Here is a 12784-nt window from a genome sequence, read left to right on the forward strand (position 1 = left end):
ACAGAATGTAAACAATTCAACAAAAAACTGAGTTTTGCCATACACTGTGAATTATAACAACACAGGAACAATATGAAAATAAGGAGATGTCGTATGATTGCCAGACAACTATCCACCAAAGTTCAAATGAAGTGGATGTATGTATATATAGGCAACCGTACGGCCTTCAACAATGAGAAAAACCCATACCGTATAGTCGGCTGTTATATGCCCCGACATGAAAAATATGAAACAATTCAATTGAGAAAACTAACGGTCTAATTTATAACAAAACAATTTACGAAAAACAAATATGACAGAGATGAACCAATGACAACCACTTCAAACTACAGGCTCCCGACTTGGGACATGCACATAATGAATGTGGCGGCGTTAAACATGTCTGAAGGCGCCAAACCCATTACCTGGGACAGTGGTGTAACAGTAAAGCATAAGAACAAATTATAAAAAACAGTTGAAAAGGGCTTAACTCTTAATATTTGGAATAAAAGGTTAAAGAGGCAGATACAGTGGTAAATACTTGAATCATTTAAGATAGTTAAAAACAATGCCAGATGTATGACTGAGAAAGATCTATAATTTCAGTATGAAAATAAAATCAAATACAAATTGAAAATACATAAGGATGTAAAATCTTCAGAAAGGTTACACTGCTGCATGTCCAAACTGAGTAGTTGAAAAAATTAAACATGAAAATTTAAGAGAGAAATGAAGAAAAAAAAGTAGTACATGTAGCAAATATTGGATCGTTTAAATTTGTAATTCTAGCTTTTTTGAATATATTGTTAGACTTGTTATTCGAAGATTTAACCATTTCGCCAATTCTTATCATGTATCTAAGATAATCTGTATGAAATGATTAAACTAAGAAAAATCCAAACTACCAAAACGTCTATTTGTTTCTCCTTTAGGTTGCAATTCTGTAAATATAGACAATGCAATTTCCAATAGGAACTCCCTTTGCGGCTGAAACTGTGACACTTTTACTATGAATTTTGGTGAAAAATAATATCCCAGAACGGAAAGTTTATATGCATTACTATTTTATTCAAAGGTCAAAATATAGGGCTGTGCGGCATATTTTCAACATTTATATGCCCTGTACTTCTAAGAGTTTAAACTTGTACTAAAATTCTAAACTACCCTTACCGCCATATTTGGACCTCCTAGGAATTGAAATTTAGGCGCTACCAATTTTTCTATGCTGGTTACATTCCCAAGTGATGTCTCTATGAGATGAAACACAGAGATCATAAATGGGAACCTGTACGTTAACAAATTAACATATCTATGAATATTATATATCTCCCCGAAAGAGGCGTGGTTTAAGAAACAGCTGTATTTACAAAGTGCAACCTTTAAAAGTGGAAGAAAACGATACATTAACTCTTTTACTTTTAAGTCATACATCCGATACACCCTAAGAAGAACCACTATGAAAAAAATATTTAGCAATAGTATTGGTAACCATATTTTAAGAGACCATCCATGTTTTTACAGGTTTGTATTAATGTTAGAACAATTTATCTTTCTTGATTTTGAGTTATCACGTTATAATTTATACATTTTTATAGCTGAAACAACAATTTTTTTATCTAGAGACTTTTTCGGACTTGGCTGATGAAATAATTAAGTCATAGAACCAGATGACCGAAACGGCCCTAAACCTCTACTTTATCTTTATATTTTATTGTTAGTAGGAGCTAAACATGCTTTTCTGTATCAAAATCGTCTACGTGCTGTAAAAATATATATATATGCGTACATACTTTCTGGCATTATGAAAGTAATATAGTGCCTTATTTAATCCTCTTATATAATGTAGTTTCCCTTGGTTGCACTAAACTATATGACAGAATGGTGTGGCAACTAATTTGGCTAATTTTGCAAAACATTACCACGCATATCACAACATGATGAGAAAGCTAATTTATTTAAACTTATTTCAACAAATGATTGTAAATCTGTAGTATTCGCATAAAAGAGGATATCAACATCGGGTGTGCACCACAGAAACTACAGAAAAACACTTTCCTCATTTATGCTTAGAAGGTAGGAATAGTTCTATGTTGAAAAGAAATTAAGATAAGTATATTTTATAATGATGTATATCTGATTCAGAATATGACATGAAATAGTATGTGTGTTGGGAGTTCTTATTCATAATTTTGTTTAATTCTTATCTTGCTTTCCATGGTAAAATTGTTTTACCCCGCATTCCAATGAGTATCGCTGAAAACTTTAGAACAGACGTAGTAACACCATGGTAATTAGGGAAACCCCATAACAGACTCATTCTGGTCTATATTGTTTGGTTCGTCTAATTAAATAGGTCGAATAATTATAACATGTTTTCAACAAACTGAATCTAAAAGTATATTTTGATTAGGAACGCATTAACAGTTTAAAAAAAAAAAAAAAAAAAAAAACACCATGAGCTCCGAAGAACACTTAACTGATTTGAATGAAAATTATAAAACTCATTATAATTCAAATTTACCCTTATTACCTTATTATAAGAAAACAAAAGTGTCTTACATGACAAAATAGTGCGTTTTTGCTAAATGCCCTTAAAAAATTCGGACAAAGTAAAATTAGGTTGAAATCTGGCGAGTGACTCTTTCTGTTATACATTTATCAATATTATTTATAATTGGTCTACGTACATTTAGCAATATACAATTACACTATACAAAATAGTTAAAGTGACTCATTTGTAAATATCTGATATCTTATAATTTAGCTTGTACTTTATTTATAAACCGTTTGAAAAGAAAGCTTTCAATATTTTTTAAGGTACTATTGGATTTCATGACACAATTTCAATTAAATGCGATAATTATTAAAAAATGTGTTTCTATCACAAAATTGAAAAAAATATGTAACTCTTGGGAGCATTATACGAAAAGGCTTTTACAGAACAGCAAGAATCGTTTAAGGTAAAATTTGCCTGAAATAGTTGCAACCTTAGCTTTAGCACAATTATGAAAATTTGAAATATTCCTTCATAATTTCCCCAGTTTGTCATATAATTCTTATCAAATATTTGATTTTTCAGTTGAGCATTTGTGTTATGTAAACTTAACAAAATGTACACTAAAAGTTCCTGAAATGCAGTAATTTTTCATGAGATAATTTCAGTTAAATTTAATTTCACTTGAAAATTTCATTTGTGAATATTTTAATAAAATCTTATTTTTATATGTTTGCAGTGTGATACATTAGTGACTGTTGTCGTGCAACAGACAACCGTGATGATAATATGACTTATCCTGTAGTTAACTGATTGAGCAAATAATTCGGATTGGCGTCCTTACAAAAGACGCCTTTGATTCAAAGGTATGTTTATTACTCATTTACATGACTCTCATGCGAATCATTAAAAAACTCAATTATACATTTATCAATATTATTTATAATTGGTCTACGTACATTTAGCAATATACAATTACACTATACAAAATAGTTAAAGTGACTCATTTGTAAATATCTGATATCTTATAATTTAGCTTGTACTTTATTTATGTAAGCATGATTATTTTTAACATAAAGAAATCAAACTTTCTTAGTATAGTATATCGACTATGCACCTTAATGCAACAGAGGTGTTCAAAGGACATGATGTATATAAATAAATCAAACCCCAAAACAATAAAACCATCAAAGATATCTAGAGGTTCAACCCGTTGTTTTATTCTTTAAAATGCATACATTTATGTATTGCTATACAGTTATTCTGTCGATTCTTTTTCTTATATTTTGGCACACGGTCGTACTTTTATCAGACTATTTATGACGTCTTTAAACTAAATCCGTTGGATGTGTACTGATATCAAAGTCTGGGGGAGAACATGATGTATTTATTAGTTGAGATGGCGTTGAACAACTTTCAGTGGCTGCGAGTACTTTGTGTCTTTTGTTTTTGTGATGTCCCAGGTTGGAGGAGGGGGTCTCTTGGTCGCAACACTTACTTTCTTCCTTCTGCATATGTAAAGGACAACTATGATATTATATAGGTTGAGCGCTTACAAACATGTTTAATCCCGCCGCATTCCTTTTGTGCCTGTCCCAAATCATGCGCCTGTAATTCAGTGGTTGTCGTTGATTGTTGTATGTCATATTAGTTTTGTTTTTCGTTGTTTGGTCATGAATCAGGTCGTTGGTTTTATCGTTTGAATCGTTTCAAATTTTATCATGCCGGGACCTTCAATATGTGACTATACGGTATGATTTTGGCTCATTGTTGAGTCCGTATGTCGACATATAGGTCCTTACATCCACGTGGACCCTGTTGGATAGTTGTTTCGTTGGCAATCATTATGATTATTTTTATAAAGCTACCATTTATTTAAATTATGCTCTCAATTTCAAACATTGGAATTCATTGCTTAATATTTATATTATAAAAAATATGTTTCTCTGTTTATTATTTTATTGATTGACTGAGTATTGCTCGATTATCACCCAGTGTCCAATTTAATGTATATTGAGGACGAGAAAAAAAAATGGCGATTAATACAATTGGTAGGTTCAAGTAGACCGGGATGAAGGATGGGAAAGATTTTTTTTAAAGTCATTAATAAAGTATATAATAAATGGTTTAGGAAATATATGACCTCGTGCAATGAAAAGAATTCAAAATCGGTTAGATGTAGGAGTACAAGTGTTCACATAAAAATAAGGAGATGTGGTATAATTGCCAATGAGACAACTATCCACCACAGACCAAATGACATAGAAGTTAACAACTATAGGTCACTGTACGGCTTTCAACAATGAGTAAAACCCATACCATATAGTCAGCTATAAATGCCCCGAAATGAAAAATTTTAAACAATTCAAACGAGAAAACTAACGGCCTGATTTATGTAAAAAAACAATGAACGAAATACAACTATGATATACAGCAACAAACGACAACCAGTTAATTACAGGCTCATGACTTGGGACAGGCACATACAGAATGTGGTGGGGTTAAACATGCTAGAGGGCGCACAACCCTCCCCTAACCTGAGACAGTGTTGTAACAGTACAATATATGATTAACTATAAAAATCAGTTGAAAAGGTCTTTACTCATCAGATCGACACAAAGCAGAAAAACAAGTAACAAAAAACACAGACCGAACGTGGCAGGGTATTTATACATCCCTAAAACAAAAAAGACACTTAGTACAGATCTGAGAGTACTCGCAGTTACTGTTAAGTCGGGATAACATCGCGATTATATATACTGATCTCGCATCTTTTAAAACAGCCCAAAAGGTTTAAACCAACACCCAACATATACAATTACAAATTTAGCAATATCGGCTTTTGAAAGGAACTTTAAAATTCCAAGATAAAAAGATGATATCTTATTAAATTTAAAATTTGTAAACGTGAAGTCTATTTATTTATTTTATCTTATTAATTAAAAACTTGGAAATCAAAAGACAAAATACAGCGTATATATTTTTTCTTTAAACTGTCACTATTCATATTCGTAACTATGAATACATTATTAGTGTGTTTATAATAAGCATATTTATACTCAATACATAAACCTTCGTTTCAATAAATATTGACAGTGCTATTTGCAGATCAGATTAAAATTCCGGCTGAGGTCAAAATAAGGCATTTAATCATATCCTGTGTGCATTTACAATAAAAGATTTAACACATCGAAGTTGACAGAAGATATTTAAAAAGATATCAAAAATGAAAAATAAACAATTAACGCAGATCACTATATCTTTTTTTAAAAAGCATACATTGTTACTGAATTTAAAATCCGAAGACTTTCATTGAAAGAAAAAAAAAAAAAAAAAAAAAACACTTCATAAACGCATCTTCAGGAACAACAGATGTTCGGGAAAAGACAGATTCTAAGACTGAAATTTGAAACATTACTTATAATTTATGATTTAATAAACGAATGATCTACCGGGATTTGCATGTTTTTTAAGTTGGTTCACTAACTCATAATTTTGGCCCTAAAAATCTGATATTTTGTAACTGCGATGATGTTAGGAAAATTATATGAAGACATATGTTAAAATGTCAAATTGTTCAGTTATAAAAGATTTTTGACCAATTGCGTCATTGGTGATGTATTTCTGACGTCATAAATGTAGGTGAATTTGTGAACGCCTGAATTTTGGCATAATTAGTTGAAATTTATGTCAGTTTTCTGAATAATTAACAGTGGCGCTACTCCTCGTCAACAAATATTTTTGCTGAAATATTTTAAATATATACAATAGTCTTTACTTTTCAACTAAAATTTCAATGAGCGAGGGGTGGCGTTAAAGATGAAATCATGAAATAAGGTAAAAAAAGATAATGAATTTCTTGAAAAATGGACTAAAATGAAATCTATATCACCTATTTTAGGCTAATATATTTATAATATATGAAGCAGATATACATTGTCTCTTATTATACTTTTAAAAATAATACATTTAGCAATACGTACACAGTTAATTTTCTCGAACAATTGAAGTTTTAAAAATGCACTTTTACAGGGCCGTTTATTGGGTTTACTAGCTAGGCCTATTCAGTAAGTGCTTTTGAAAATTGGGTTGTTGCAATGATTTCTGAATGGCACATTTTAAAACACTGGTCTCGGATTTAACGACCCTATTCTGACTAACGTGGATGCGTATGTATATATCCCATACCACCTAGCGGTGACTTGATAAAATATGAATTGTAATGTGTAAGTATTGTTTAGTCAACATACCAGCCATTTTCTCAAGTGTATTCTTTGAAATATCCATAATACCTTCTTTTCCCCTGGTTTCACAATGATATATGTTTTTATTGGTACTAATGCTTCAGTTAATTAAGACGAACAAGTAGGGATACTTAACTTATCAAGTCATTGTATGCAAATTCATGTTATCGTTTTGTGGTAAAATTCGTCTTTACATTTTATGTAATTCAAATATTTCTCCAATTTTGCAGAATTTTATTTTGAAGCTATGCACTTCAGCCAGACATCTTTCTATTCGAAATGATAACATAATTTGGGAGAAACTAATTGTTCAAAATCATTAGTTTTAGTGTTAGAAGATTTTATAGTCTAAAAAAGCGGGTGGCAAACTTCATTAAACCCCATTCATGTTTATGCTGTTCGGTGTAAGCCAAGGCTCCGTGTTGAAGGCCGTACTTTAACCTATAATTGTTTACTTTTTACACATTGTGACTTTGATGGAGAGTTGTCTCATTGGCACTCATACCACATTTTCTTATTTATATTATACCATTGTTTGTTACATGTGTAAACAATATTGATCCAGATGAATAAAATTGAACAAACAGTAATTTTTTTGACGATTAAACTTTTGTCAATGGTAAATCGGCCACATCTTTTTGCATCGAAGAACATTCGGCGAAAATAATATTTCTTTTTATAGACTTTTCTTTAACAAAGTAGAATACCCATATCAGAGACAGACTTACTAAGTTGAAAACTTATGTGTGATTTATTTGTCCTTATGAACAATAGTTATGTCTAAACATGAAGCCGTAAACAAAATAGAACAACCCGTATAGAATAGAAGTCAAAATCAGAACGACACAAATAAAAATATCAAATGAAACACACTCGAGAACACATAAAAAGGTCCGACAACATGAACTTGTCTTAAGCCAATCAGGAGTATAAGTCAAGATATAGAGCACCATCGCTGTTATGTAAGAGATATCCTGCCTCATGTAGGAATTAGAATTGAAATGAATGAAATGAACTAGTTAGTTTTTCTCAATTGAATTGTTTCATATTTTTCATGTCGGGCCTTTCATAGGGTTTTCGCATTGTTGAATGCCGTACGGTTGCCTGTAATTGCTTACATCTACTTCATTTGAACTTTGGTGGAAGTTGTCTACTGGCTTTCATACCACATCTCCTTATTTTCATATTAAAAAAATAAAAGTATTTCAAGTTTGTTTAATCTAATGTACTGCTGATGTTCAAGGGTAATTATTTCATTATACATTCCATAAGTTTTTCTGAGTTTATGTTTTTTATTTCATAAATCAGATTCCGATTTGCATGTTCTCATCATTATAAGGGGGATCACCTTGTGTCCATAACTTAAGTAAAAGAAATCTCAAGATGAGAACTAGTACACCCAACATCATGACAGTGGTTACAAAGCAACTTGTCGAAATCAATTTTATTTTGAACCAGTAGTCCACAGCTTCCACAATAAAGTTCATTATCTTTTGATGCTGATGTAAGTATGTCCTAAACTATTACAATGTCATTATATAAATTACATTGTTTCAACTACAATCGCACGCCAATCTTTATCATAAAGGACAGTTGATTGGACAAAACGGGAACGAATATTGTATTAAAAAGACGCCAAGGTCTAAACTAGCTCTAGCTTATATTAAAGACAATGTAAACAAGCAAGAAGGTCTCCTAGTGTACATGAAGTTTTGTTTGTGGACATATGTTGCTGGTGGATAAAGTCTTGCACCGACTGAAATCAATGTAGGGTTTACAGAGAAATGACGATTTAAGGGTTCGAGTTTTGTATCATTTGAGTAAAAATATTATCTATGTAGAACATTTGCTGTCATTTCGACTTGAGTCAAACTCAATTATGCATATTGTATTGTTTTATAGATTTTGTTTAGTCCCCCCCACCCCCTTTCCACTGAAATCAATTATTCTTCTTGAAGAAATTTTGAATCAATAAAAATATTTTAAAAAACTAACTGAAAAAAAACCATATATTTTGCAGTGCACTATTGTGTTTTAGGGTAATAATTTTCATGCCTGGCAAGGCAATTGTAACTCGCAACACATTCTATATATTCAACAATTCAATCCCTGGGTTGTCATATTTAAATGATTTGGAACAGCCATGAAATAAAATAGATAACGAAGTGTCTATCTACTGAGTGCAGAAAACATAAAATATGCAAATTGATAGATAAACATTTGTTTCCTTTCCATATTCAAAACTTTTCGCATTATTTTAGAATTTTTATAGCTTTTCAGAAAGCTTATTGAATTTTTTAAAACAACCATTTTATGATTTGATATAAGTACAATATGAAATAAGGAGATGTGGTATGATTGCCAATGAGAACTTTCCACCAGGGACCAAATGACGCTCGAGAAATAACGTAGATGTTAAAGCAACTAAAAGTCATCGGCCTTCATTAATAAGCAAACCCCATACCGCAATAAGCAAGCCATAAAAGGCCCAGACATAACAAAATGTAAAACATTCAAAACGAGAAAAAAAAGCGTGAATTATGCACAAAACAACAAACGAATAACAAATATGATTCATAGCAACGAACGACAATCACTAAATTACAATCTCCTGACTTTGGACTTTTTCACATAAATAATGCGAGTCAAGCATATTCGTGTGCGTTATAAATTACACCAAAGGCTTTCTTTATTCAAAGAACAAGTTCGAAAGTACATAATTATTACCAAATCACCATGATAAAGAAGGTTTATAATGGAATGTCTTTCGGATTCAAATTATTCAAATTTGGTTAGCGATGCAAAATTTTACATAAACATGTAAAATTTTCAGTTTTGTGACAAAATACGACTTTATGAGCAACAGATAGTAATTCAGATTTGGAAATAATATTTAGGAAAGATGATAAAGACTGTTTAATAATCAGTTTGCAGTAGGATTTTGTAACTTTTAGATATTTACCTTGCAAGTTAAAAAAAATACAGGGTAAATCGGCCACATCTTTTTGCATCGAAGAACATTCGGCGAAAATAATATTTCTTTTTATCAATCACATTTTTGTTCATAAAAGACACCGAGTGCTTTAGTAAAGATTGACATTTTAGACAAGTGTGTGAAATGCATTTCCTCTTTTTCAACTGTATATAAACCGAAAATGTATAAATTTTAATCGACAAAGAGAGGCACGTTTTTCCGGACTTTTATGCAAAAGAGAACTTTCTATTTATACACAATATTTTCAAGCAAGTACAATTTAATCTTTCACTCATACTGAACTCCTGATCACTCCTCTGTTTTCATATTTAAATGAAATCAATGGATCTCGTAAAATTTACGACTCCAGAATATCTTTTAATAGATAAGTATTTGAAAGATCGATACTAAATATATCCTGCTGAAATTTTCTTTCTTATGCACCGAATTTTTTTTTCTTTTTTGGAAGAGGATGCATCTTTTTAAAAAATAAACTGTTTGACTAAATGTCTTGAAAAATGCATTGCTTGTTTTGAAAAAGAATGGAAAAAGTAGTTTATTTCTACTGAAAATTATTTTTAATTTAATAAGTTTTTTTCCTAATTGTTCCGAGAGGACGTTCAAAAGACGGGTTGTCTATCAATTTAAGAAGACGGGGGAATGAATTGCTATCCAATGAATGGTCCACTGTACAAAGTGTTGAAGAGCGGCGATGCTCATACACATCGAATGACATTGTCATAAATGAATGACATTGTTGTACAAACAACAAAAGGGGCTACTACATAATCAAGATTGTGTAATCCTAATTCAAAATAAAGTTGAAATTAACAAGTAGCTTTGCAACCACTGTCGTGATGATGGATGTAAAAATATTTGGTGAAAATTCGAAAAGCAAAAAATAATTTATTCCTCAGAATGTTTTTGTGTTTACAATCATACTAACTAAAAACAGAAAAAGTCTGGGACGAATCACATACATAAGTAACTGTATAGTGAAGAAATCAATGTTTATTAATCAAGTATATGTCCATAAAAAGTAAAATATTCATTAATGTCTGTGAGTGATAACATTTCACAACTCGTAAAAAATAATACTCGAAACTTTTGTAAATTGGTATGAAGACATCATAAGATTAAAAAATAATCATAATAAAGGAAAAGTTGAAGCCAGGTGATTTATGTTATTACCACAAATTTCATTTTTAGCTGAGTGGAATATTTTTCAAAATTGACAAATTCCTTAAAATTATAAAATGCTATTGAGATGCAGACCTGATTATTTCGGAAACAATTGCACAAAAAGATACACGTGTGGGCACCTTGAAATATAAGTGAGAATCCATACCTTCTACAAGTAATTATCGACATATATCACTACTGGCTATGTAGTAAAAGTAATAGACCACTTTCGAGTTCTTTGCATATCCGTCAAAAACTTTGGTTTTTGTGAGCATTATTCGTGCGTTTAAGGGCATCGTCACTTCGTTCCCATGTTGAGCGATCGGTTGAAAAAAATATAATGCTATATTGCCCGAACTATTCGGCAAATTAAATTCTTATAATTGATAATCAGCACTGCTCTCATTAGGGAATTGTGATTAAGTACCTACCGAACAACCATTATTTCTAGTTTATCCTGCATAATGACGATCACGAAGACGCTTGAAGAATTTTATTAGTGCAGGGATACAGGCGATCCCCTCTATCTGGTAAATGACGTCATAAAGGCGCGCACAACTGACGAACTTTTCCGATGAAAGACATAACTCGATTGTTATTCATAACCGTCTACATAGCAGCAAACTTATTTATAAGTATCAGTCGGAATTTTAATTTAAACATTCAGCTGTACATCAACTAACTATACCATCTCCTACTTCTATTAAAAAGAAACAACTTAGATACTTCGTATTCTGTCATTTTTACAAAAGCACTTGATAAAATATGGCATAGTAAACTTACACTTCAAATGAAATCATATACGGAAATTAGAAAAGTAGGGAACTTTTCAAAGTAAACCGAAGTTAGTTATCAGATATTCATCTACATCATTGTTCATTGTTTCTACTGGAGTACCCCAAGGTTCGGTTATCGATCCCTTTTGATTTTGATGATGAATTACTTTCATTGACTATACTGTTTGTTAGTGAAAGATCGCTGGGTTATTCAATCTTCAGAATTGGAGACTTAGAATTTGTAATTAATCATTATTGAGATAAACTTAGTGTTCGGTTTCAAATCTGGCTCATGTCTTTTAGCCCAGTTAAAACGGCAATAATGACTTGCCCAAACACTTAGTTCCAAATAATTTGAGTATTCTTTCAAAAATCATCAACACTTAGCTATAACTCTTTCTCCGGACGCAAAGTGGACTGTTTCCTTTTGATATGCGCTGTCAAAAATTTCCGGATTTTAAAATCTCATTCTCTTTTACCAGCTTTCTCAACAGAGCTTTTGATTTTTCATTTTATACAAAATAATCGATAAAAAATGGAAATAATACTTTATTAAATTTAATGTGTCCAAAGCGCTTTTCTGGATTTACATTCAACAGGAAAGCTCAAATCAAAAACTTGAAAAGCCAAGGATGTATAAGTACCTGAACACGCAAAGTTCTATATGACCAAAAGAGAACTAAAAAATAGTCAAATCCATCTAAGATTTACTTTACCTGAGGGAAGTCTAACCTTAGTTCCTTAATAATTTTTTAATTTATCAACAGAGAATTTCAAAAAGGTATGTTACACATCTTGTTTGTCAGAAGTACTGAGCTGATGATGTCTTTTGGTACTAACAGTCCACCAGTAGCGGTATCGACTCATTGCTAGAAAATCAAAATAGCACATTATTAATTTTGGGAGTCCCAATCGCTTTATTGGATTTACCTTGATATGGAAGGCTCTGAAATATGATGTCTTCAGGTTTAAACACAATTTTCCGGCTTTAGTTTTCGGCTTTGGAAGATGCAATATTATTTAGTTCGCTGAACGTAAATAAAGCAAGTGTAGCCTCCTGATGTTGAACTCATTTTTCTTTAATTTACAAATTTAAACTGTTAAACAATACAGTTAACATTCACACTGATATAAT

Source organism: Mytilus californianus, unplaced genomic scaffold (assembly GCF_021869535.1).
Source record: "Mytilus californianus isolate M0D057914Y unplaced genomic scaffold, xbMytCali1.0.p SCAF_1, whole genome shotgun sequence".
NCBI lineage: Eukaryota > Metazoa > Mollusca > Bivalvia > Mytilida > Mytilidae > Mytilus > Mytilus californianus.